Source organism: Callithrix jacchus, chromosome 8 (assembly GCF_049354715.1).
Source record: "Callithrix jacchus isolate 240 chromosome 8, calJac240_pri, whole genome shotgun sequence".
Taxonomy (NCBI): Eukaryota; Metazoa; Chordata; class Mammalia; order Primates; family Cebidae; genus Callithrix; species Callithrix jacchus.
This window is the reverse complement of record NC_133509.1, coordinates 135841693-135866801: the sequence shown is the minus strand read 5'-3', so window position 1 is coordinate 135866801 and position 25109 is coordinate 135841693. Positions and strand designations below refer to the sequence as shown.

Here is a 25109-nt window from a genome sequence, read left to right as displayed (position 1 = left end):
AACATTGTCTATAATTATACTGGCTGTATTATCATTGGCCAAAGAGGTGACAGGCATGTGCCATTTATTGCTCTTTGGACTTCATGCCTCACTACAGATTTTTATAATTGGAAAATTATTAACATTACTTATCTTTTTATATATATTATATATATAGGCTCTCACATTGAGCAACTATAAAAATATAATGAAAATAAGTAAACACAAAGATCAAAAACAAATACATCCTGTATCTCTGACATCTATATGGATAGGATCATTTCAAACATACAGAATGAGCTCAATTTCTTTTGTGATGGACCTCGGAGTTCCAGACACATATTCATTGTATAAGACTCATCCACCACCAGCAGTCGTCATCCATGTAGGATTGATCATCTCTTTCTCCACTCACTCTTTCTTGTCTATTGACTGACTCGTTAACTTACTAGTAAGTCCCTATGATTCAAAAAAACCCCAAGAAAACCTGGATATTCCATCTCCGTATCTGGAATCATTCTAACACGGATATGTCTGTTTTGTTAATTGCCCTCAGTTTTTCATCCATGCATTACCAATATAATACTTTATATAAGTCTCATATCTGTCATAGGGATAACATTGGCCATCTTCGTATCATACACTTTTTTTTTTTTGAGATGGAGTCTCACTCTGTTGTGCAGGCTTGAGGGCAGTGGTGCAATCTCGGCTCACTGCAACCTTCACCTCCCAGGTTCAGGTGGTTCTCCTGCCTCAACCTCCCAAGTAGCTGGGATTATAGGCACCCACCACCATATCCAGCTGATTTTTGTATTTTTAGTAGAGACAGGGTTTCACCATGCTGGCCAGGCTGGTGTCAAACTCCTGACCTCTGGTGATTCACCCACCTCAGCCTCCTCAAAGTGCTAGGATTACAGGCTTGAGCCACCACACCTGGCCTATTAAAAACTATTTTATAGGACTTCCTCTTTTTCCAGCTGGAACCATGGAGGGTGCAGAAGTGAAGGAGGTTCCTGCTGTGCCGGAAACCCTTAAGAAAAAGCAAAGGAATTTCGCAGAGCCGAAGATCAAGCGCCTGAGAAAGAAGTTTGCCCAAAAGATGCTTCGAGAGGCAAGGAGGAAGTTGTCTATGAAAAGGCGAAGCTTTTTTTTTTTTCAAGAGCTTCTGAAAGAAGCATTACACGTAGAAAGGAACAACCAGTATTAGCCTTTCTAAAAATATACCAAAAAGTAAAGAGCATCAACATAAAGAAGAATTTACATCAACGAATGGATAAAACAGCCAGTTAACATCAAATGGCAGTAACCCTAAATGTAAATCGACTAAATCCCCCAATCAAAAGATCCAGCCAAAACCCAACGGTATGTTACATCCAGACCCATTTCACATGCAAGGATACACAAAGACTCAAAACAAAGGGATGGAGAAAGATTTACCAACCAAATGGAGAGCAAAAATAAATAATAAATAAATAAAAAGCAGGAGTTGCAATTCTCGCATCTGATAAAATAGATTTCAGAGCAACAAAGATATAGTGGTAAAAGGATCAATGCAACAACAAGAGCTAACGATCCTAACACCCAGATACATAAGACTCATAAAGAGATTTAGACTCAACGAGACAGAAAATTAATAAGGAAATCCAGGACTTGAACTCAGATCCGGAACAAGTAAACTCAATAAATATTTATAGAGCTCTCCACTTTAAACACACTAAATATACATTCTCCACCTTAAATACACAAAATATTGATCGGCCATTATTAATACCCATTTTTAGAATAAAGCAACATTCCCATTCTCTCTCCCTCTTTTTCTTCCTCTTTTTTCCTCTTCTTCACTTTTAAAAAAAAAAAAAATAGCTATCGCTTGAGGTCCTTGCTGAGATAAAAAAAAAAAAAAAAAGAAAGAAAAAGTGAAGCATCATCACAAGGAATATAGGCAGGTGTACAGAACTGAAATTCGAATGGCGAGGATGGCAGGGAAAGCTGGCAGCTTCTGTGCACCTGCAGAACCCAAACTGGCGTCTGTCATCAGGACCAGAGGTATCGATGGTGTGAGCCCGAAGGTCCGAAAGCTGTTGCAGCTTCTTCGCCTTCATCAAATCTTCAATGGAACCTCTGTGAAGCTCAACAAGGCTTCAATTAACATGCTGAGGACTGCAGAGCCATATATTGCAGGGGGTACCCAAATCTGAAGTCAGTAAATGAAGTAATCTACAAACGTGGTTACGGCAAAATCAAAAAGAAGCGAATTGCTATGACAGATAACGCTCTGATTGCTCAGTCTCTTGGAAAATATGGCATCATCTGCATGGAGGATCTGATTCATGAGATCTATACTGTTGGAAAACGCTTCAAAGAAGCAAATAACTTCCTGTGGCCCTTTAAATTATCTTCCCCACGGGGCAGAATGAAGGAAAAGACCACCCATTTTATAGAAGGTGGAGATGCTGGCAACAGGGAGGATCGGATCAACAGGTTTATTAGAAGAATGGACTACGGTGTCTCCTGTGATTATTCTTCTAAGCTGGTTAGTTAATAAACAGTACCTGCTCTTAAAAAAAAACTATTTTATAATACATGACACAGTCTTCAACAAACCACCAAGACAAGAGCTTTGATCATTACTCACGTGAGTCTGCACACTCCTTCCTAAGCACAGTGCAAACAGAGGACCATGGAAGAATTCTTTTTTTGTTTGTTTTTTTTGAGATGGAGTTTTGCTCTTGTTACCCAGGCTGGAGTGCAATGGCACGATCTCGGCTCACCGCAACCTCCACCTCCTGGGTTCAGGCAATTCTCCTGCCTCGGCCTCCTGAGTAGCTGGGATTACAGGCACGCACCACCATGCCCAGCTAATTTTTTGTATTTTTTTTTAGTAGAGATGGGGTTTCACCATGTTGACCAGGATGGTCTCGATCTCTTGACCTCGTGATCCACCCGCCTCAGCCTCCCAAAGTGCTGGGATTACAGGCTTCAGCCACCGCACCCGGCCATGGAAGAATTCTTAAAACAGTACAGCATGTCCTTTCTGAGGAGTACAGAGCAGAGAAGATGATAACAAATTTGAGACATTGTCACCATTGATCTTTGCCTTTCACCTTTCATTTAGTTAGTCATTTAGGCAGTAATTATTTGGACTGCATTTATTTAATTTTCTCAACAAGATGGACAATTTTGAACTTGCCACTAACCAAAAAACTGAATGTTGTTTATAATTATACTATCTATGTCATCATTGGCCAAAGAGGTAACAGACATGTGCCGTTTATCTCTCGTTGGACTTCACTGTTTTCAATACTTGTTAATAATATATCCTGAAGTGCCGGAACATTGCTTCACCCATTTTATCTTTACTTATGTATTTATTGATTCTTACATTGATCCAATTATAAAAATCGAATGAAAATATCACAAAGCAAAATATTTCTGAAATATTTCGATGGCATCGTTAGAAGCAGAGAGAACGGACCACGCGTCTTCTCTAACAGACCTCCGAGTTTCAGACACGTGATCATTGCCTAAGACGCACACGCCACCGGTGGTCAGCATCGATCCAGGGTTGGGTCTCTTTTTCTCCACTCACTTCCACGTTATCTATTGGTTAATTAGTTCACTAATAATTTTAAAGGCCTACTACATTCTCAAAACCCAAGAACAGCCTTGATATTTCTGGTCTGTATCTAAAGTCATCTTACATCAATGTATCCCCTTTATTGTCTCCAGTTTTTCATATATCTATTAATTTACATAGTGCTTCATGTCAATTTTGTCCAACTGCTGTCACTGGCCAACCGCTGGTCTTTTTTGATTATATTTCACTCTTTTCAATATATAGTGAGTGAAGACCCTTAAGCAAACCACCCACACAAAGACGCCGACTTTGATTATTACTCACATTGGTCTCCACGCTTCTAATGCCCCGTGGCAACCACAGGGCTTGTGACCATGGCAGTGGCTTACATCCTAGCAGAACACGTGGTGGAAAAACTTAAGACCTTATCTGCATTTATCCTTCCTTTCCAAATTTCATTTACTTATTTATTAATTTTTCATTATAAACCTGTTTTTTCTCTCTGTCTCAATAACAGGGACCATGTCAAACTTGTAACCAAGCCAGAAAGTAAAACTCGATTGACACAGAAAGCCTCGATGTTTTATATCTGAAAGAAGGTAATCTACATCAATCCCAACTTCATTACTGGGGTGCATTCGGCCCTCTTTGATTCTATTTCATATGCCATGACATAAGGAATGCCCTTAGATAAATCATGCAAACCGAGACATAAAATGTGATTGTTACTCACACTGGTCTCCATGCTCCTACTGCTGACAGGAATGCAAAGGAGAAGCCGATGATCAAAAGGTGGAGACATTCTCTCCACTAACAACGGCTTTCCAGCTGTCATTTCTTCAGTCACGTAGATATTTACGAGCTGATGCTGTTATTTGTCTTTTCTCCTAAAAATAGGACAGAATGGTACTTGCCACTGATGCAGAACACTAGCACCGGCTGTTACTTCTCATTGTCTATACCGACAGTCCCCAACGTGTTCAGCACCCAGGATGGGTTTTGAAGAAGACAATCTTCCTACGGACCAGGGCAGGGAGGGGTGGTTTTGGGATGAAACTGTTCGACCTTAGATCATCAGGCATTAGATTCTCATAAGAAGCATGTGACCTAGATCCCTGGCATGCACAGTTCACAACAGGTTCTGCTCCTGTAAGAATCTAATATCACTACTGATCTGACAAGAGGCGGAGCTCAGGTGGCAACGCTCGCTCACCCACCGCTCGCCTCCTGCTGTGTGGCCTGGTTCCTATCTGCCTTGCACAGGTCCTGGTCCACAGCCCTGAGGTTAGGGACCGCTGATCTATGATACTGCGCCAAAGAGGTGACACCCTTGCCCCACTTAGGTACTCATTGACCTTAGGACTTTCAAATTCTATTAATAGCACTTCAGGCCTCACCTCTCATTTTCATAATTGGACAGTGCTTCACCCTCTTCATCTTCATTGAATTGTAGAAACTTTGCCATTGATTGTTTTGGAACAATACAATCAAAATTCATACCCACGAGAGTCCAAGAACGTCACCTTAACATGGATTTAATCGTTCTACAGGACTACATCCACCAAAAGTCACAGGCCAGATCTCTCTCTAGGTACTCATCTCAGTTTCCAGCACCTATTCATCATCCATGACTAAATATGCCACCAGCCATCACCACTGGTTTAGGATTTGACATCCTTTTCCTATATTTGTTGATTTATTAGTTTTTCAATAAATTATAATCAATAAATTTACCTGAGTCACCAATTCCATGGAACATTCTTAAGTATCCGTAACAACTGTCTACAGAGTAAAGTCACTCAACACCGTATCCTGCACTAATTAACCTGTGTTGTACATATCCAGTAACGAACTTGTACTTCACATCAGTCCCACAGCACACCATAGTCAGCTTTGACTTAACACTCTGTGTAAATAATACAGTAAATACTTTTGAACAAGCCACTCATACTAAGACAAGTGCTTTGACTCTGACATTGGTCTCTATGCTCCTAACACATAGAGTTCATGGCCACGGCAGAATGCTTAAATCAGCTAGGAGCTTTCATTCTGAGAAATACAAGCAATGCAAATAGGAAGAAGCCAAGATCTTCTTTCCAATGATACATGCCTTCCCCCTTTCATTTGTCCAGTCATTTAGGTATTTATTGTTTTATTTTCAGAAATGTAGAACAGAAGCGCTACTTTAATATCTGCCTACCAATCTGAATAAAACTCGTAAAATCCAAGGATTTGTTTCTCTATAAGAGCAATGTTACAGAGGACATACTCAGTCCATACTTGATTCCATTTTTCTTCAGGTATTCATACATTTCTTTGGTTATTTGTGCATTAATCAACATATGAAGTTACAATCAATAGCTATGAAACACAATCAGATCGTTGCTATTCCTAATATATGTACATAGGATCAATGACATCCTGGGCAGTAAACTAGTTTTCATGTTAGACCGCACAGTTCCAGAAACAGGTGTTTATCGTCCGTAATTCATACATCACCACACACTTCATCTTTGGTCCAGACTTGGGGCTCTTCTTCTTTATTCGTATCTTCATCTATTGATAGATTAATTCATCAACTCACTAATAAGTAACTACCAAAGAGTCAGAAAAATTCAAGAGCAAGATTCTTGAATATCCAATATCTGTCTATAAAATTATTTCCCATAGACATTATTTCTATTTTATTAATTAATGCAGTGTTTCATGTACAGATTAACATCAATTCCATTCTTGAGATATTAACTGATTATATGCCAAAATGTATAATAATACAGTGATACCTCTTAAAAAATACTCAAACCAGGACAAGAATATTGACTCGTACTCACATTGGTCCCCACGCACCTACACAGGGGCAACCATACGCCTTGTGACTATGAGAGAATCCTTAAATCAGTGCTGGTGCATCCCTTTGAAGAAGTACAAAGCAAAGCAGCTGATTTTAAAAACTAAGGTTCTTTGTCGAACTTTGCTTTCCATATTTTATTCCAAACTAGTTGTTTAGCTATTAATAATTTTTTCATAACATACATGTTCATTCTGGACAAAACAAGCAACTTCAAATGGACTGATCCAAGCAATAAAATTGACTCCTATTTCCCAGCATCTACATAATCACTAGTCAAAAAAAGGTAACACCAATGGGTCCATTTTTTCCTTCCTTCCTTCCCTCCTTCCTTCCTTCTTTCCCTCCTTCCTTCCTTCCTCCCTCCCTCCTCCCTTCCTCCTGCTTCCTTCCTTCCTTCCCTCCCTTCCTTCCTTCCCTCTTTTCCTTCCCTCCTTCCTTCCTTCCCTCCTTCCTTCCTTCCTTCCCTCCTTCCCTCCTTCCTTCCTTCCCTCCTTCCCTCCTTCCCTCCTTCCTTCCCTCCTTCCCTCCTTCCTTCCCTCCTTCCCTCCTTCCTTCCTTCCCTCCTTCCCTCCTTCCCTCCTTCCCTCCTTCCTTCCCTCCTTCCCTCCTTCCTTCCTTCCCTCCTTCCTTCCTTCCCTCCTTCCCTCCTTCCTTCCCTCCCTCCTTCCCTTCCTTCCCTCCTTCCTTCCTTCCCTTCCTTCCTTCCCTCCTTCCTTCCTCCCTCCTTCCCCCCTTCCTTCCCTCCTTCCTTCCTCCCTTCCTTCCTTCCTTCCTTCCTTCCCTCCTTCCTTCCTTCTTACCCTTCTTTCTTCCTTCCTTCCTCCCTCCCTCCCTCCCTTCCTCCCTGCTTCCTTCCTTCCTTCCCTCCTTCCCTCCCTCCCTCCTTCCTTCCTTCCTTCCCTCCCCCCCTCCTTCCTTCCTTCCTTCCTTCCTTCCTCCCCTGCCACCTCCCTTCCTTCCTTCCTTCTTTTTTTTTTCTGAGTTTTGTACTTGTTGCCCAGGCTGGAGTGCAGTGGCACGATCTTGGCTCACCACAACCTCCATCTCCCGGGTTCAAGCAATTCTCCTGTCTCAGCCTCCCGAATAACTGGGATTACAGGTGTGTGCCACCACATCTGGCTAATTTTTTGTATTTGTAATAGAGACAGGGTTTCTCCATGATGGGAGCTAGTGTTTCATTTTATGTTGATAGTATATCTTGAATCACCACATGGTTGAAGTCCACCTCTCCATCTTCATATTTGTCAAATTATATATTTGTTTAATATTTTGATCATGGGTCAATTAAAATAATAATAATATGTAAATAGTAATATATAAATCCATGAATCCAAAATAACAGGACTAGACCCTTACATATTCTTAACATCAATCTATCATTCCAAACACTGATGGTCATTTTCAAATGACCCTAGGAAATAGATTAGATTTTGTTTTCTGCAGACCTTTCAGTTCCAGACACGTATTATTTATCACCCATGACTCCTAAACCATCAATCATCATTACTGATTCAGGTTTACATGTCTTTTTCCTCATATTACCCTATTTTTGCTCATTGATTAATTCTGAATTCATCAAACATAATAAAATAATTGTCTGTGAATCACAAATTCTCAAAGAAATGAGGTTCTTATATCCCAAACATCTACCTATTCAGTGATGAATCACTTACATTCATCATTTCACATTTCATCAGTGCAAAGCAGAGAAGACTATTTTTTATTTTTTGAGACAGTGTCTCAAATCTGTCACCAAACGCCAGGCTGGAGTGCAGTGGGGCGACCTCGGCTCACTGCAACCTCCACCTCCCGGGTTCAAGCAATTCTCCTGCCTCAGCCTCTGGAGTAGCTGGGACTACAGGCACGTGCCACCATGCCCAGCTACTCAGGGGGCTGAGGCAGGAGAATTCCCTGAACCCAGGAGGCGGAGGTTGCAGTGAGCCAAGATTGCGCCACTGCACTCCAGCCTGGGTAACAAGAGCGAAACTCCGTCTCAAAAAAAAAAAAAAAAAATGAACAATACCACACTTGTTCTAATGCAAAATAAGAAACCTGACTGTACTGCCAATGTCATCCTTAGTCAAAGAAGACGCTTAAATTACTTGTTTTTTTAAATGGTATTCGTATTTTCAATACGTTGTAATGATTTCTGCTGTCTCACCATTTACACTGAGTGGGCATACTTCACACTCCTCATCTTTACTTTTTTATATGTGTACACTGATTATCATGTCGACAAATTTATTTTAAAGAAGAATCAAAATTCACAAAAAGAATCCAAGAAAATGGGCCTTTTGTATTTCCAAAATCTGTCTATAGGATCACTTCAAAAGCAATAGACTACATCTTCTCCTCTATGGAACCTCAGAGATCTGGACACACATTATTCAGCATCCTTGACTTCTATGCCACCAGTTTTCATCACTGGTTCAGGCTTAGGACTCTTTAGCGTAATCCTCATCTACATGTATTTATGCATTATTTCATTAATATTAACTTTATAATCCATGTAAATATAATATCCAAAGAATAAGAGCATTGAATATTCTAGAACTTTCTGGATAGTCTGTCAGTGTGATACCTCTTTCATGAATTATCCTCGATGTGTCATAAATGAGTTAGTAAATCCCATGTTTTAACCAATCTCATATTTATCATTGGCTGAGGCTGGCCTTTTGGATGATTTTTCACACTTTCGTGACATTATAAATACCCTTTAAAAAGTCTCTTAAAGAAAGACATGAATTTATTATTCACACTGATGTCTGAGCTCCTAAGCAACAGTGGCAACCACAAATCTCTTGACCATGAATGCTGAGGTCAGCCCAAGTGCATCCATTCTGCTGAATACAGAGAGGCAATTAAAAAAAATGCAAACCTTATCTCCACTGGTCCTTTCCACATTTCCATTATTCAGTTGTTTTTATATTTATTAATTTTTCAGAATGGAAATGTTTTTTCTCATAACAAAAGGAACAATCTCAAATGAGACTGAACCAGAAAATGAAACTGACTCTTACTTACTAGAGTCTATGAACCTTAGCCAAAGAGGTGATACTCGTGATCTATTTAAGGGGCATCAGTGTTTAAAATTTTTAGAGATAATATTTCTTTTTTTTTTTTTTTTTTTTGAGACGAAGTTTCGCTGTTGTTACCCAGGCTGGAGTGCAGTGGCTCGATCTCAGCTCACTGCAACCTCCACCTCCTGGGTTCAAGCAATTCTCCTACCTCAGCTTCCTGAGTAGCTGGGATTACAGACACGCATCACCATGCCCAGGTAATTTTTGTATTTTTAGTAGAGACAGGGTTTCACCATGCTGACCAGGATGGTCTCGATCTCTTGACCTCGTGATCCACCCGCCCCGGCCTCCCAAAGTGCTGGGATTATAGGCGTGAGCCACCGCACCCGGCCAATATTTCTTATAGCATCACATATATTCATAATTGAACAACGATTCACCCTCTATCCTTGTTTAATTATTCTATCATTGATCTATCAATGATAAATCTACATCTATTAATCCAAAGCAAGAATATGATATTTGCACATTTCTGATATCTATCTAATTATGTTTTGTGCTGGACCTCAGAGTTTCAGACACGTAGTATTCATTGTCCATGACTCAAACGCCACCAGCGGTCATCAATGGTCCGTGTTTGGGTCCCTTTTCTTCATTTCTACATTTGTTTGAATAACTCATTAATTCATTAATAGTAACTAAGTAAGCATATGATTTACAAAGCCCAAGACAAGATCCTTGGCAATTCCTAACATTAGTCTATGGAACCATTTCCCACATAGAGTATATATCTTTCATTAATTGACCTCAATGTACATTAACAGTTAATCAAAATAATATTTTGTATCATATTTATAACTGGGTCATAGTTAGCTATTTAAATATGTTTTAACACCTTTTAACAGTATCACTAATAGCCTGAAACAAAAGGCCCAGAGAAAAAGAAGACGTTTTGACTGTTACTTACGTTGGTCTCTTTCATATGCAGGACACTTAACTGTGACGAAGGAAGAGAGCTGAAGTCAGCTCAGTGCATCCATTCTGAAGAGTGCAAGGCAGAGACGGTAAAAATACTGAGACGTTCTCTCCATTGGTCCGTACTTTCCACTGTTCATTTGCATAGTTATTTAGGTATTTATTAATTTATGGTGATACTTATTCATTTTTCTCTTAATACAACAAATGTTAAACTTGCAACTGATTTAGAGCAATAACTATTACTTATCACTGTCTACATGGTCCTTAGTGAAAGATGTAATATGCTGATCTACTTACTATCGATTTCAATTTATGTTAGTATGATTTGTTCTTAGACATTTTAACATCAAACAGTAATTTATGTGTCAACTTTATTTATTTATACATGTTTATTGACTCTGCCATTGCTATTTTAATTAAAATATTTTTAAAAATTAACATAGAGACAAGAATAGGCCATGTTGCTCTCCTGACATTTTTCTATGGGGTCATCTAAACAGAGGGCATGGTCTAGACTCCTTCAGGTTCGGACCTCAGAGTTTCAGACATGTATCATTCATCATGTGAGACACATATGCTGGCAGTTGTCACCATTGGTCCAAGAAGGACCACTTTCTCCTCATTCATTTCTATATTACATACTGATTAACTCATTAATTCACCTAGAATACTGGTTCAGACCTAGGACTCTTTTTCTTCATTCTCATATACATGCGGTTACTGATCAATTTATTAATTCACTAAAATAATACAATAAATATCTATGAATCAAAAACTCAAGAACAAGATCTTCAGGTATCCCTAACAACTATATGGACTCACTTACTGCACTGAATATATAGCTCTTTCACTGATCATCCTTGTTGTTGTAAATTAATCAACATCATGTTTCATGTCGATTCCACATTGGTCATTAGGCCACGGATAACTCTTTTTGAATATATTTAATTTTTTAAAAATATTACAGTGGATGCCCTAAACAAACCACCCAAACCAAGACAAGAATCTGACTACTCACAGAGGACTGAGGCTCATACACAGAGAGGCAACCCCGGAGCTCGGAAACATGGCAGGATGCTTAAGCACGTTCTGGTGTGCCACTCTGAGAAGCTCAAATCAGAGCAGATGATAAGATTAAATGTTTTTAGCATTGTTGAGTACATCCAAATCTCAGTAAGTCAATTGTGTAAGTATATATTCATTTAATTTGGAGTAATACTTACGAATTTTTCTCTTAAGAAAATTAAGAATATCGAATTGCCATTGATCCATAATACCAACTTTATCTATTCATCATAGCAGGTGGACGGATGAAGCAAATATGGTACGTACACACAATGGAGTACTATGCAGCCATAGAAAAGAGGACGATCCTGTCATTTGCAATTTCATGGATGGAACTGGAGATCATTCTGTTAAGTAAACAAGCCAGGCACAGAAAGACAAACATCTCACTTATTCGTAGGATATAAAATCAAAACAATTGAACTCCATGGACATAGACGGTAGAAGGTTGGTTACGAGAATCTGGGAAGGGTAGTGAGGGGCTGGGCAGGAGATGGGCATGGTTCATGGGTGCAAAAAAATATAGTTAGAACGAATAAGACCTAGTATTTGATAGCAACAGGATGACTACTGTGAATAATAACTTAATTGTATATTTGAAAATAACTGAGTGTAACTGGATTGTTCAGAACACAAAGGATAAATTCTTAACGGGATGGAGATCCCATTCTCCATGATATGCTCACTTGCCATTGCATGCCTGTGTCAAACCATCTCATGTACCCCACAAATACATACGCCCACTATGTACCTGTGGACATGTGGGCATGCTTCACACTCTTCATCTTTACTTGTTTTTCTACAGTGATCGTTACATTGATCAATTTATAATAATAAAATCCAACTTCATAAAAACAATCCAAGAAAATAGTTATTTTACATCCTAGAATACGTAGATAAGATCACTTCAAACAGAAGCAATAGACTATATTTCATTTCATGTTGGACCTCAGCATTCCAGACACATAGTTTCATGGCCCTTGATTCACACGCTGCCAGTCATCATCCTTTGACCTAGCTTGGGTCTTCTTTTTCTTTTTTCTCAACTACTTTTGTTATTATGTTAATATAATAATAAAATAAAGACGTATTAGTGATTAAAACTCAAAAAAAAAAACCACCCCTGTAATCCCAGCACTTTAGGAGGCTGAGGTGGGCGGATCACCTGAGGTCAGGAGTTCAAGACCAGCCTGGCCAACATGGTGAAACCCCATCTCTACTAAAAAATACAAAAATTAGCAGGGCATGGTGGTGGGCACCTGTAATCTCAGCTGCAGCTACTTGGGAGGCTGAAGCAGGAGAATTGCTTGAACCTGGGAGGCGGAGGTTGCAGTGTACCGAGATTGCACAACTGCACTCCAGCCTGGGCAACAAGAGCAAAACTGCATCTCAAAGAAAAAAAACCTCAAAAGACGATCCTTCACATTATTCTGGAGATTCACATGCCTCGATGACTACACTTCTTTCATTAATTATTCTCATTGCTGCAAATATTGATTAATCAAAATAACATTTCATGTCAACTTCATATTTATCACTGGGGAATGGTTGGCCTTCTTTATTTGTTTTTTTGTTTGTTTGTTTTGAGGCTGAGTTTCACTCTTGTTGCCCAGGCTGGAGCGCAATGGCTCGATCTTGGCTCACTGCAAGCTCCGCCTCGCAGGTTCAAGTGATTCTCCTGTCTCAGCCTCCCCAATATCTGGGATTACAGGCATGCACCACCATGCCCAGCCAATTTTTTTGTATTTTTAGTACAATGGGGTTTCACCATGTTACCATGTTGGGCAGGCTGGTCTCGAACTCCTGAGCTCAGGTGACCCACCCGCCTCAGCCTCCCAAGGTGCTGGGATTACAGGCATGAGCCACTGCGCCTGGCCGGTCTTTCTTCTTATATTTCATACTTCTTTTGACATGACAGCGGATACTCTAAACAAACTACTCAAACCAAGATGACAACAATGGACCGTTACTCACATGGGTCTCCATGAGATCAGTGACCAAGTCTTAAATCCACCTGGGCATGTCCATTCTAAGAAGTAGAAAACAGACCAGATGGGAACATGATTGAAATACTCTCTCCATGAATCCTTGCATCTAGAATCCATTATTCAGTCTTTTAGGCTTATCCAAGTTAGCTTTCTAAATATTTCACATGCTCTTAAAAACAAACAACATCAAACTTCCACTAACACGAAACAAGAATATTGACCGTTGCTGATGTTATCCGTATCCTCATTAGCGAGAGGCAACACGCTGGAGCTGTGTACGACATAACTAGCTTAGTGTTTTCCATGCCGTTAGTCCCTCTTGCCTCACTCATTTCTTCACGGCTGAACAATACTTTGCGCTCTTCATCTTCACTTATTATAACTGTACATTAATTCTTTTTCATTAAAAGGGTTAATTGTATATATTTGAGGTGAATAACACGATCTGTTTATTGGACATGGATAATTTTATTGACCTACTTATTATAATTAGAGTCCAAATTCGTGGATTCTAATTATAATGATTCTAGTTCTAACTATCCATGGATTTGGATTCTAATTATAATAGATGCCAAGCAAGATCCTTGTAAAATCTTAGATCTGCCTATAAGGTCATTTTCACCAGAGCCAATAAACTGATTTTCTTTTTATGCTGGACCTCAGAGTTCCAGACACGTATTCATCATACATGACTCATACGCCACCAGCAGTCATCATCGATCCAGGCTTGGGCCTTATTTTCGTTCTTTGCTTATCTGGGTTTTTTTTTTTCACTCTCCTCTACCTTTGTTTACTAATTAATTCATCAATTATCTGATAACAAAGTAAATCACCACGAAGCACCTAAACCTAGAACATGAGTGAGCCTGAAATAGTGCTACATCTCTGTATAGAATCACTTTATCTCTTTAATTAATCATCCTCAAAGATGATTAATCAATACGATGTTTCATACGAATTCCATATTTATCACTGGGCCATGGTTGGCTTTCTTTGATGATATTTCAAACTTTTCAAATAAGGAGTATACGTTCACAAAAACTCACATCGGTCTTCACGTGCCCAACATGCAGAGGCAGCTGTATGTCTGTGACTACCAAAGAATCCTGAAATCAGCTCCAGGGCCATCCTAAGGAGTACAAAGCAGAGCACTGGTTAAAAGAACATGAGGACTTTATCTTCACCAAATCCCGCTCCCTGTATTTAATTTACTTGCTCACTTAGGTGTTGATTAACCTTTTCTAGTTCATGTGCTTTCTGGGCAGAACATACGGCCTTCACTTGCTTTGAACCAGAGTAATCAAGTTGACCATTATTTATCAGTGTCCATAGGATAATTAAAGGTAACACTTTGATCCACTTATTTCTTAATGGGAATAATTTTTCAACATTTATTAATAATATTTCTTGCCTGACCACATACATTGATAATTGAACAAAGCTTCACCACCTATAGTATAATATATCAGACTTACTGATTTATATATTAATTTAATGCTTCCATGATTGATTTACTTATAAGAATACTATCAAATACGTATTAGGAATAGACAAAGATTTTGCTCTTTTATTTTGGATTTCCATCAGAGTAATTAGAGTAATTAAACTAAACGTTTTAGTGTTGGACCTCAGATGTCCAGACACAAACCATCATTCCTCCTCATTGACTACTCGTCCCCTACAGTCATTCTCCAGGCTTGGGCCTCTTTTACCTCATTCATCTCTACATTTCTTTACCAGTTAATTTATCAGTAAACTAATCATATTAAAGTAAATATCTACATACCTGAAACACTTATAAACAAAATCCCAAAACCCTTGAGAACAAGATGCTTTTTTTGTTATTATTAAACATCCACAGTGATATTAATTAATCAACAGTTTTCATGTCCACCACATATCTACCATTGGGTCACGGGTGGCTTTCTTTGGTTATTTTAAAATGTTATAGTGAATCTTTAAAAACCTACCCTAAACAAATACAAAAATATGACAAGAAGATTGACTGTTACCTCCATTAGTGTCCAGGCTCCCACCCGGAGGCAACCGCAGAGAGGGATCTCCGCAGAAGGCGTGGCTCTGCCCGCTCTGAGAAGTACTAAGCGGGGCACAGAAAGAAAATAGAAACGGAGACATAGTTTCCCCTGATCTATGCATGTCACCTTTCATTTAGCCCGTCATTTAGGTATTTATAATTTTGAGTTAACATTAGTTATTTTTAGAAAACTAACAACATTGATCTTGCCACTGACACAAATCAAGAACGCTGCTCTGTATAGTGACTGCTATTTCATAATAGACCCCACTGTTTTCAATATATATGAATAGTTCTTTTATCTATTCATACAATTGTTGTAATTGGATAGTACTTATTCTATTTATTTATGCTTGTTTATAATAATAAAATCAAAATCTATGAACAACAGGCCAAGACCATGATTTTTTTTATCCCTAATGTCTGTCCACAGCATCACTCCCAATAATGGCAACGAGCTAGGTTCCTTATTGCCAGACCTCAGACTTCCAGACACGTATTATTCATCAGCCATGACTCAAACGCCACCAGTCGTCATCATCGGTCCGGGTTTGGGACTCTCTTTCTTCATTCTTATCTGCTTTTGTTACGGACCAATTCATTAATTCCCTGACGATACTAAAACAAATACTCTTGCATCACAAACTCAAGGCCAAGACACTTAAATATCCTACCTCTCTCTTACCAACTAACTCGCCACTTCCATAAGGTTTCACTAATCATTCTCAAGGTTTCATATACAGCTTAGTCAATATAAGATTGCAGTGCATAATAGTTCCATGTAGATCATCTTGCCTCAGATGGCTTTCCGTGGTGACATTTCACACTTTTTAAATATGGAGTGAATACCCTTAAAAATAGCGTATTCAAACAAGATGACACTTTAACCGTTATTACTCACGTCGGTATCAGTGGGCCGAACACACAGGGCAAGCGCAATCCTTTCAAAGGCGCCCATTCCCAGGAGCACAAAGCAAACGAGGGGATTTTTAACATAGAGACATCTGCGTTGGTCTCACTTTCCACATTTTGTTTATTTACTCCATCATTTAGGAATTGTTACTATGCATAATTAGGTCATATTTTACTTCTATTGATTTACTTGTACTTGTTTATTGATTATTCCAATGATCTATAGTAATAGTACTTATTATTTGTACTTACTACTTAATTGTTAGTCAAAGAAGTTACACCTTTAAACCATGTCTTGCTTAATCTATTATCTTCTAATATATATTAATAGGTTTTATTGCCTCGTAACATATTTTAATAACTGGATGATGCTTCACCTGCTGTATTTATTTATATTTGCTTGTTGATAATTTTTATAATTTTAATATACCCAGTTATAACAACAGAATCAAAATCTGTGAACACAAAAATCAAGAATATGATCCTTACATATATGTACCATCTGTCTATAGAATCATGTCCAATAGAACCAGAGGACTAGATTATCCCTGTGTGGGACCACTGAGTTTCAAACACATAATATAATAATCAAATAACGTTGCAAAAACTTAAGAATAAGAAATACTTTATAGCTATCTACAGGATCATCTGTCACAGTGATTTCATCATGAATTATTTTTAATTTTGTAAATATTAGATAATTAGCATGCTTCGTGGTAATGCCATATTTATCACTGGACCGCGGTTAACCTTTTGGATTATCTGTAATGCTTTTAGTAAAACAATGAATACCCTTTAAAAACCCTAGAACCACGGCGAGAACTTTGACTATACTCACATTGGTCTCCAAGCTTCCAACACAGAGGCAACCAGAAACCTGGTGACTGTGGAACACTGCTTAGGTCAACTTGGGAGCATTCGTTCTGAGAGTACAAAGCAAAAAAGATGAAAAGATTGAAATGTTCTTTCCATACACTTCTCCTTTCCTTTCCTTTTTTTTTTTTTGAGACGGAGTTTCCCTCTTGTTACCCAGGCTGGAGTGCAATGGCGCGATCTCGGCTCACCGCAACCTCCACCTCCTGAGTTCAGGCAATTCTCCTGCCTCAGCCTCCTGAGTAGCTGGGATTACAGGCACGCGCCACCATGCCCAGCTAATTTTTTTTGTATTTTTAGTAGAGAGGGGGTTTCACCATGTTGACCAGGATGGTCTCGATCTCTTGACCTCGTGATCCACCCCCCTCGGCCTCCCAAAGTGCTGGGATTACAAGCGTGAGCCACCGCGCCCGGCCTTCTCCTTTCCTTTTATTAGTCATGTCAGTGTGTGTGAAACTGTATTTTTTCTTGAGAAAACAAACAACAATGAACGTGGCCCTGACCAAATGACCTGCCATAAGCTCTTATTGCTCCTGATGATGCCATCCTCCAGCAAGGGAATAATACCTTTGAGTCATTTATTTCTTAATAGAAAGAAGACCTCAGTGTTTTTAATATATATGAATAGTATTTCTTATTTCACTATATATTTCCACAATTGGACAATGCCTCACTTTTTTTATCTTTATGCAGTTACATATTTGTTTATTGATTCATTGAACCAATTATAAAAATAGAGGGAAAAGGCATGAACACAAAGACCAAAAACAACATCTTGGAATATTCCTAAAGTCTACCCTTTGGATCAGAAGGTAAAGACTAGATTTTTTATCATATTGGACCTCAGACTTCCAGACCTGTATTCATCGTCCATGACTCATACGCCACCAGTCATCATCATTGGTCCAAGATTGACTCTATTTGTCTTCATTCACGTGTACAGCGTTTATTGATCAATCAATTCATTAATAGTGCTGTAATAATCAAATACATAGCTATGAACAGGGAAATCTTAAGAATAAATTTATATGTAAGTAGTGAATAATAAAAGTGCTTGACTTCATTCGATTATATTTTAGACTTTTTAAGAATACAGAGAATACCCTTAAAACAAAACAAGAATTTTGACGACTACTCACAAGAGTCTTCCTGTGACACACAGAGGTAACCGTAGAGTTCATGGTCACGGCGCAGTGCTTAAATCAGATGGGGCTGTTCATTCTGAGGAGTACAAAGCAGACCAGTCAATAATATTGACTATTTCTTATATGCAGTGTCTTAGGACCCTTAAACAAAGAAGTAACATGCTTGATCCACATATTTCTTGAGACTTTAGTGTTTTCCATTTCTCTTAGTAGTGTTTCTTGCCTAATCACATTTATTCATAGTTGAACAATGCTTCAATCTTCTTTTCTACTTGGTTATATAATAAAATCAAAATTTACTAACAAAATCCTTGATATTAGACTTAAGAACTTAACACAATTACTAACAGCAGCATGTGTCCTCCATACTCACATAGGTAGCCATCAAAACCATCATCAGAGGAAAATGATTGGATCAGCCATCATGCCTCCATTCTGGAAGTACAAAACAAATGTTAGAAAAAATGAAACCACTGTGATTTTTCTTTCTGTTTATGGGTGTCATGTGGTACTGGATTAATTGAAATTTTGGATAGGTAACAGACTTTTATCACTCACTTATGATTGGCCTATGACTAGCTTAAAGTTAAGTTTTAATAGACTAAGAGTATGATAAACCTCATTCCTAAATACAAGAAAAAGAGCTACGTCCCTAATGAACAGGTCTCTATGCCCCTCTCACATAGATAATAATTTAAGTTTACCTTTAAATAACCATACCTGCTTCATATTAATCCCATACACTTAACTGGTCAAGGCTTCATCATCTTTCATTGACCTTGTCCATATTTCAAGGATGTGACAATAAACTACTAGGAACCTAACATTTTACTTCACACCGACAGCGTCCTCCATCTTGGAATGTGACTAAGCTGTCTTTACAGAGGGAGCTTAAAATCAACTGCGACTCAAATAAAATTGAATAATTAATTTTTACATTAATTAACTGATTAACAATTTAAAATGATTAAGATGGTCCTGCTTTTTTCTCCTTCACTGACCATAGATGTGCGGAATCATTCACACATAGATGTCATTCATTTAACTGTATACATAGCCATTTATTCCTTTCCAGTACGAGTTAACTCTCAGGATAGCCCTTAAAGCAAAAGGAATCCCTTCGTTACTTACATATGTTTCTACACTCATTCATTACTCACACAGACAACGGCCATGACCTTCCTGCTGGAGAATAGCGGACTTGTTGCACACCCATTCTGTGGAGTATGAAGTGAATATAAAATAGGTAGATGACAGAGAGAGAGAGAGAGAAACGGATCAGCCCAGATTTAGATTTTTTAAAATTCAGTTCATCAATTATTGATTAGGAATAAACCCTGGCATCATCATATATTTGAAAGATGAATGACATATCCATTGATTCACTGATTTATGGACTCATGTATTAAATTTAACTACTATCGGCAACACCAGACAAAAGAGTAAGAACTGTGACTATTAAACTTGTCTGTCTGTTTATCTGCCTTCAACCCAACCACGAAAGAGTTAAACCTCCTTTCTGCATGAATCTGGCTAGAAAGAATTAAATTCATCTAAATCCTAGATTCACGTACGTTCTCATCAACTGTGCATTGTGCATGCATGCATAATACATACGAAGTTAAATAGTTACACATGGAGTCATTTGTCTATTCCATGTCTAAAGGAAACTGCACCAACAAGACTGAAAGGGAAATACTATGCAAATGTAGAAATACATTCAGCATTCCAAAAACGCAAGAGCTATGTCAATTTCGTTTATGGAAACAATGATTCTGATGAGCAGTTGTGTGGAACTGGATTAATGCCTCTTTTTGTTCCACAATACCTGGCCCTCATTGGTTCATGATTTGGACTCACTTTAAATAATTGGTTGAGACATTGATTTATTCTTTTTACATTTGTAATAAAATCATTATATCCGTGACTCCACAGAAACTGGACAATATCAATGCTTGTGTCCACATGCTCATTAAACAGAAAATTCAGATCATCTTCCTTGTTTTTGTAAATTAAACCAAGGAACTGAATTTAAATACAATGAAGAGTATTAGAACTCATTATAATTGGTCATTTGACATATTCTCAAGACAGATCCATGTGTAAAACCTCTCTCGATTAGGAAGTGATTTAATCAATAATTAATGTAAGTAAATATTTTGACTTTTCTTTTAAAAAAGACAAAAAAAATGAACACCCTAACCCAGAACAACAACCTGGACTCTACCGTCCATTTATCTATATGCTCCTTACCCAAAGGGTAAGCTCTGACTAATCTACTTCGCTGGGACTGAGTGCTTCTGAACTGTATCAGTAACGATTCTTGTTGTTTTCTGTACTCTCACATTCAGGCAGGACTAACCACCTTTTAATCGACTTACACAGCAATTTTCTTGGTTTATCCATGTACTCCTTTACTAAAAATAATACAGTCCATACTCGGAAGCCCAAGAACTAAATGCTGATTATTATTAGCTTTTGGAATAAGCTCATTTCCCATAGAGATAATGAAAAGCACTCTTTGTAATGGACCTCAGAGTCACAGGGTTTAATCAAAATCCGAGATTCAGACACCCCAGGGTACTCATCACTGATCCAGGATAAGCAATCTTCTGCTTCATTTATACGTTTGTTTATTGATCCATCCATGGATTCAGCAGCAGTAATAAAACCAATACCCATTGCTATTTTAACACCCAAGAACAATATCCTTGAATATTGCCAACATCTGTTTGCAGGCTCTTTTCGCACAGACTAGCCCTTTTCTCAGTAGACTAGATCTCCTTTTGTAGTGGCCCACAGTGAAGCAAGCATAGATCAATGAATGTCCTCGCTTCCTCACCACCTCATTCCACTTATTTTCCCCCTTTCCGTGCATTCCTCCTGCAGTAGGAGCTGTCTAACAGGAGTTTGCACATAATGTAAATGTACTGTAATTGGATTCTCCAATACAGTCACCAACGGCCACATATAGCTACTGAGTACTAGAAACGTGTTTAATGCAACCAAGAAATTAAATTTAAAAGTGCCTGTATCTTTAACCATTTCAAGTATAAACAACCACGTGGAGATGGAGGAAACAACATTGAACAGTCCAGCCACAGACTTCATTACTGAATAAATCTTAAACACAGTAAAAAATAGGACGAATTATTAACCAGATATAAAAATGAATGAAATGTATTTCACCTTATTAACCAAAGTTGTGCTGAATTGGACTAACCATACCTTAGTTTGTAACACATTCATATCCCTGATCTACATAGAGCTTGCCCGAAATAACTCAGTGAACATTCACGAAGACTTTACCCTCAGTGACAAGTTTTTTGACTGTTATTTACTTAAGTCTTTAGCTTCCTTACCCGAAAAAGGTAACAGCCAAGATCTTCATCAGCAGAGACAGATTAAACCAGCCACAGTCTTCATTCTGTGGAGTTTGTTAATGCAAATTTTCAAAAGAACGAACAGTACAGATTCAGACTGACTTAAAAGACGTTCGTTGTGTGATAATAACTAGTCATAAAGTTGATTCAAATCCCATTTTTATCACTGACCCAAGAACTGAGCTTATTTTTCTTTCTTGATTTAACTATTAAATAATAATAGTTGAAATAGTTAATAGTGTTTAAATAATACAATAAACGCTGTTAAATTCAACACCCAAAACAAAAACTAAACTATGATATTCGTCTGTCCATGGACACCTACCCACGTAGACAACGGCTTAGATCATCCTTCTATTCAACCGTCTCAACGTGTATAGAAATGGATGAATTTAAATTCATGATTCATGGCATATTCTCACCAACGGTAAATGCTTGACCCTACTTATATATTAATTCGATCATTTATTGTTTTGATTTCTTCATTTATGTTATGACTCATGGAATATTCTATTATACATTCACAAATACTGACACACACACACACACACACACACACACACACACACACACTGCAGTAAACTCATGAAGAACCCAGAGCAGAAATGCTTTTCATGTTCAATGTCTATAGTCCCATACCTAACTAGGAAGAGAGCATCAGCAGTATAGACAATTCTTACCCAACTGTGTTATGCCCTCTTTTAAAAAGTTTAACTGTGATAAGGACGTATTCTATTCACAATGACAATTCAATATATAGGAATTTACTAACATTATAGAAGAAGCTTGAATAATATTACATCTCCACACGTCCATGATGCTATTCAGGGAGATTGAAAAACTAGACGCTTTTTTTAGTTGTTAATAAAACTCATTAAATTGTATTTAATAAAACTCAGTTGAAATGTGCTCATTTATTTCCAATTAAATAACTGTTAAACCTATTATTTATTTAATTTTCCCTTCAATCAATAAACAACTACCAACATCAAACAATTATTTTGTGTCCTGCATACATCTGTCCACATACTCCTTCCAAAACAAAGCAAAAGTCTTTATCAATACTTATCACTGGGATTCAGTGCTATAGACGTGTATGATAATAATCCACACTCTCAGAATTGGTCAATGCCAAGCTGTCCTTCTATTTACCCATTTATGCAACATGTATGCATTGAGTCACTTATAAAATGGAATCTATACCCATAAACTGTGAATACCTGTGATCAAGATACCTGAATATTGTGAACCTGTGCTATAACCTTATTTCCATAGAGGGAAAAATGGAGGCCACTTTTTAAAATGGACCTCAGAGTTACAGATGGCTTTAATCAAAAGTTTTGATTCAGACACCCTCCAATCTCATCATTGGTCCAGGCTTGGCACTCTTTTTCTTCATTCATGTATACCTTCATTTTCCCATGAATCACGAATTCCGAGAACAAGATCCTGGCTACCACTACAACCTGTCTCCAGGCTCAATTTCCACAACGCTGTCAGACTAGATCTCAGTACCACATGTGGAAGCGTCAATAAACCTTGCTTCATACCAGTACCATCAATATGGATGGCCAATGGTGGGGCTGTGTTCAATTTGTCTAATTTTAAAGGTGATATAGTGAACGATCAAAACCTGCAATGGTGTCCCCAACCAGAACACAGGCAGCACGCTTCACCTTACAAGAGCTTCTCCTCAACGGTCAACAGCCTGAATCTCTTCCAATACGGGAATGTTTAAATCAAGTACGGTGCAGAAATACTACAAAATGTCAAACATTCGGAAATTAAATTCCTTCTAGCTTTTTAAAAAAGAAGTCTCTATTGTGCTAAAAAGAGTCAGTCCTCCTCCCTGGCCTACAGCACACTCCTATTGTCGGCTGTTAGCCGATGCTTTTATTTTTGTGTATCCGGCCTTTTGCTCCTTTCTTCAATGATCACACGTGAACCAACCATATAAAACACCAACAGAAATTCTATTACTAACATTGCTCCTTACCCACAGAAGAAAACGTCATGCGCTTCACCTTGGGGAAATGACCAAATCCAGTGTGCTCTGCTCATTCTGCAGGAAAAGGCAGATTTTGTAAAGAATCAAAAGTGCAACTTTTGAAATCTGTTTTTAAGTAGAAGTTAGGTTTCTATTACTAGATGGATCATAAACATTGGTTGTATCAAATTTTCACCATCAACCCAACAGTAGTTCTTTTTCATCTGTTAACTTATTCTTAGCATGAAATAATATCGTGAACATTTTCGAATCTACCACACAACATAAGAAGAGCAGTTTTCAGTATCTGCCGAAGTATTTCCAGCATAAAGGGAAGACACATTGTTAATGAGGAAAACTTTTGCACTATAAGATGAATTGAAATTGTTGTTTTATAACGCAATCTGACCAGTGGGTCACAGTTATTTTAATTCAAGCTATTTACTTATGTGTTTATTTACTCATCTATTTAATGACTCAAAAAATAATTCAATTATCTACTCTTTTTTTCTAAAGAAAACTCAAAATAGTGAAGCCACCCGCTACCTAAAACTGAATACCGTTACCTGCAACAGTTCATGTTAGCCCCATCTGTGCTATGGGAACGTTCCTTGGTGAATGTTGTATATCAGCAATTTTGAAACGGCGGCCACTTGCTACATGTGGCTTGGGGTGTGGCTAGTGCGATTGAAGAACTGAATTTTTATTTTTTATTAATTTTCATTCAAATGTCAATAGCAAAATATGTCTAGAGAATGGGTCTCTACAGCCCTCCTTAAGGAAGGAGGGTCCTGGACCTTTTCCATTTAGGTGGACTTCAAGAGGACAGACAAGATTAACCACACCCCTTCATGCACTACATAAGTTTCTCTCTAGTCCATGGTTTGCCCTCTTTTAAATAAGGGGTGGAGATATAAAATGATTCTTTTTCTCATAATAATAGTGCCAATATTCATGAACTCAAAGGACACTGGACAAAAGCCCTTCATTACACTAACGTCTACTTATTCACTTACTACTCATAAAAGTCATCAAAAATACATTTGCATTTTTCTTTTTAAATAAAAATCAGCAATCATGAGAGGACTTTTAGCTACTATATTCAAATTTTCAATGTTCATTCTTAGACTTTTTCCACATTTTCAACCTAATCATTAGTATTTTAATGGTTATTAATGTGTTAAATTGGTTTTTATTAAAACAATTTTATGTTAATATATTTGGCATGATTTATAATATTATTGTTGAATATGAATATTAATTATATTAGCTATTATTTATTATATTAAGTATTATCAAACTAAATACATCATTTA

General features: G+C 37.9%; 12 non-coding genes and 3 pseudogenes across 61 annotated transcripts in view; 1 reads left to right on the top strand and 14 right to left on the bottom strand.

The window, feature by feature from the left end:
• LOC144577477 (uncharacterized) overlaps positions 1-25109 on the bottom strand; it is a 117876-nt gene that overhangs the window by 61793 nt on the left and 30974 nt on the right. For 11 of the 50 annotated variants that reach the window (XR_013521551.1, XR_013521547.1, XR_013521548.1 and 8 more), the window contains 14 exons: positions 23803-23868; positions 21786-21850; positions 19584-19640; positions 18797-18858; positions 18418-18499; positions 17244-17328; positions 15471-15556; positions 14505-14587; positions 13445-13499; positions 11629-11817; positions 11424-11507; positions 10395-10468; positions 4290-4443; positions 2615-3013 (listed from right to left, as the gene is read on the bottom strand). This is a non-coding gene — a transcript (uncharacterized LOC144577477). Of the gene's footprint in view, positions 1-2614; positions 3014-4289; positions 4444-5075; positions 6113-6387; positions 6469-9688; positions 10086-10394; positions 10535-11423; positions 11516-11628; positions 11818-13444; positions 13500-14504; positions 14588-15470; positions 15557-16394; positions 16435-17243; positions 17329-18417; positions 18500-18796; positions 18859-19583; positions 19641-21785; positions 21851-23802; positions 23869-25109 lie in introns of those variants that run through there. The other 39 variants (XR_013521549.1, XR_013521563.1, XR_013521557.1 and 36 more) reach the window with 24 other exon arrangements.
• LOC118145361 (small nucleolar RNA SNORD113/SNORD114 family) lies at positions 296-363 on the bottom strand (annotated as a pseudogene).
• LOC108593612 (large ribosomal subunit protein uL30 pseudogene) lies at positions 965-2548 on the top strand (annotated as a pseudogene).
• Positions 3470-3541, bottom strand: LOC118145356 (small nucleolar RNA SNORD113/SNORD114 family). Its single transcript, XR_004730477.1, has one exon. It is a non-coding gene; the product is annotated as a small nucleolar RNA SNORD113/SNORD114 family (small nucleolar RNA).
• On the bottom strand, positions 6002-6077 carry LOC118145372 (small nucleolar RNA SNORD113/SNORD114 family; annotated as a pseudogene).
• On the bottom strand, positions 7847-7921 carry LOC118145370 (small nucleolar RNA SNORD113/SNORD114 family). Its single transcript, XR_004730488.1, has one exon. It is a non-coding gene; the product is annotated as a small nucleolar RNA SNORD113/SNORD114 family (small nucleolar RNA).
• LOC118145350 (small nucleolar RNA SNORD113/SNORD114 family) lies at positions 8765-8839 on the bottom strand. Its single transcript, XR_004730470.1, has one exon. It is a non-coding gene; the product is annotated as a small nucleolar RNA SNORD113/SNORD114 family (small nucleolar RNA).
• On the bottom strand, positions 9987-10061 carry LOC118145333 (small nucleolar RNA SNORD113/SNORD114 family). The gene has a single exon (XR_004730455.3). It is a non-coding gene; the product is annotated as a small nucleolar RNA SNORD113/SNORD114 family (small nucleolar RNA).
• Positions 10932-11006, bottom strand: LOC118145347 (small nucleolar RNA SNORD113/SNORD114 family). Its single transcript, XR_004730468.1, has one exon. It is a non-coding gene; the product is annotated as a small nucleolar RNA SNORD113/SNORD114 family (small nucleolar RNA).
• On the bottom strand, positions 12413-12487 carry LOC144577581 (small nucleolar RNA SNORD113/SNORD114 family). Its single transcript, XR_013521757.1, has one exon. It is a non-coding gene; the product is annotated as a small nucleolar RNA SNORD113/SNORD114 family (small nucleolar RNA).
• Positions 14111-14182, bottom strand: LOC118145330 (small nucleolar RNA SNORD113/SNORD114 family). Its single transcript, XR_004730452.1, has one exon. It is a non-coding gene; the product is annotated as a small nucleolar RNA SNORD113/SNORD114 family (small nucleolar RNA).
• Positions 15967-16041, bottom strand: LOC118145338 (small nucleolar RNA SNORD113/SNORD114 family). The gene has a single exon (XR_004730460.1). It is a non-coding gene; the product is annotated as a small nucleolar RNA SNORD113/SNORD114 family (small nucleolar RNA).
• Positions 18115-18186, bottom strand: LOC118145331 (small nucleolar RNA SNORD113/SNORD114 family). The gene has a single exon (XR_004730453.1). It is a non-coding gene; the product is annotated as a small nucleolar RNA SNORD113/SNORD114 family (small nucleolar RNA).
• On the bottom strand, positions 20950-21021 carry LOC118145355 (small nucleolar RNA SNORD113/SNORD114 family). The gene has a single exon (XR_004730475.1). It is a non-coding gene; the product is annotated as a small nucleolar RNA SNORD113/SNORD114 family (small nucleolar RNA).
• On the bottom strand, positions 23109-23182 carry LOC118145352 (small nucleolar RNA SNORD113/SNORD114 family). Its single transcript, XR_004730472.1, has one exon. It is a non-coding gene; the product is annotated as a small nucleolar RNA SNORD113/SNORD114 family (small nucleolar RNA).